Here is a 2286-nt window from a genome sequence, read left to right as displayed (position 1 = left end):
ATATGTCATGACTTTTCCGACAGCCCATTATACACACACACACACACACACACACACACACACACACACACACACACACACAGAGCTGTGAGAAAGAATGTTATGTTCTAGCCTGTTTAGAGCTTTGTGTTTTTTGTAAAACAACCGGAAAGAAGGGATTCAGGAAGTGGAATTGGAGGGACCTCCTCTCTCCCTCTAAATTCGGGATCAGGATGTGTGAGAACCTGATGCTTCTTTTTCATGCTATGCCGTGTATTTTCACTCAAGTTGAAGCGCCATCAATCCCTGGGACTCCCATGAACTGGGCTGACTTGGGAGAGTTGGTGTTAGTGGGTAGGATTATTTGGTAGAATTCAAGAGCTTCATTTTGGCTCTCTGAGGGGAGCTGGGAAGACATGTGTCCTCAGGAATGCCCAGGTTTCTTAGGGCTTCCCTTGGTTGTCAGCGTTCCCTTCACGCCTCGTGTCAGCTGTCAGGGGTTTGTTTTTCTTAAGGTCAGGTCAGCATCACAGTACAAAGAGGACACCTGGACTCAGAGAAGCTGGAAGGACCTCTCGACTGCCCTGCCCGCCCTGCTCCCACAAGGCCTCTGTCTGCTGCAGGGGAATTCTGTTCCTCTTGTCCTGTCCCAGCACACGCGGCGCCCTGAAGGGCTGCGCCTGCAGTTTCCATTTGGCCCCCACTTGTCCCTTCAGATATTTATCACATTGGGGACCCATTGTGTCTGGGAGTGGGAATGGAGGATGCGGTGATATCAGTGCAGTTTCCTGAAACGGATTCTTTAGAGGGAAAGGGAATTTTGTCTTACATAAGCCCAAAGGGACTTTCTCCACAGGGTGGGGCATCCTGCGTTCCAGAGTCTGGGCGGGAGCCTGGGAGCTTTCTCAGCTGACGCAAGCCTTGGCTCACAGCATTTTCCCTGGAGAATCTGCTCAGTTTTCAGTCACCATTTTGTTTCTCTGGTCACAGTGAATCATTTCCAATGTTGTTGTTCTTCAAGCTTTGCTTTTGTGAGGGAAACAGTCTGTCAAGGTTTTAACCTCCCGTCCAGGGCCTCCATCTTAGGGAATGGTCCCCCAGCCTTAGTTAAAATGGCCAGAAAGCGTTTGTCTGAACTGGTGTTTGCTGGTGTACAGGCCAGCTCTTCCGTGCTGCCATCTGTTCCATGTCTGTCTCATCTCCACTTGTCTTTCCTGGGTACATGTGATTTGAATACTTCATCCGGTTTGCTCAGCCTCGGCTGCTCTGGGGAAAGTCTGGGCTCTGAGCCCAGACTGGTTGGAATCATGGCTCCTTCACCAGCCAGCCAAGTAAGTGTTCCCTCATCATCTTTGCAAAGCACTTCCCAAGGGCCGGCCATGCGGGGAGCAGCCCTGCAGAGCTGAGAATACGCCATGCTCCTTACATTTGCTTCCTCTGAGCCTGGGTCTAATCTTTAAAAGGGGACTGAAGAAATGAGGTGATGAACACTGCACTCCATAAATCAATTCCTTCTCTCTCCCTGCCAGGAGGGGAGGCGCTCTTACATTTTTTTTTCCCCCCCAAAGATTGTTTTATTAGTTCTTCACAGGTCAATAACAGAAAATCCACATCCAAATGGCATAAATAACAGAATTTGTCAGCTCACACAACGAAAACATCTTGAGGTAGGACAAGATTAAGGGTTGATTTGCTTCAGAAATCCTCAGTCTATCAGGCCTGCAGGTGCCACATCTGTCTTCTCTCCTCCTCACCCCCGCCCTTTGGCCTCAGGGTGACTTCCCTCCCTGTTTTGGTGGCTGCATGTGCTTCCTTGTTTAAACTCAGAATAAAGCCCTGAGTTTCACTCTGAATAGATGAATTTAGGTTTTCTATCCATCCCTGAACCACACCTACTACTAGAGTAACCACCTCAGGTAACCAGGGTGCCCTGGTCTATCCAAACCATAGGCCATTACATGGTGGATGCAGATGAGATGGGCCCACAGAGTCCATCACAACATAAGACGGAGAAAACCACATCAAAGAACAGCAACATCAAGGACTAGCTTGTGTGAGGGGAGGTTGATATTATGTGTGAGTGTGGGGGTGCTAAAGCCCGCAAATGCTGCAGATCTGACAAAGTGCTGGCCCGAATGAGGGGTGGGGTTTGAGAATTAGGGGAGGGAGCCTTTTCTGAAACAGCCCCTTTTCCTTCGAAAAGGGAGAAATGGTGGTTCCAGAAGGACCTTCTCTGGAAGTCAGGCTTGAAGCTCTTTGCATTTAAAAATATTTACTAATATGTTCAGGGTTGCCCCTGACTTTGCG

This window comes from Hipposideros armiger, unplaced genomic scaffold, assembly GCF_001890085.2.
Source record: "Hipposideros armiger isolate ML-2016 unplaced genomic scaffold, ASM189008v1 scaffold_366, whole genome shotgun sequence".
In the NCBI taxonomy this organism is placed as follows: Eukaryota; Metazoa; Chordata; class Mammalia; order Chiroptera; family Hipposideridae; genus Hipposideros; species Hipposideros armiger.
Note: the sequence above shows the minus strand (reverse complement) of the source record.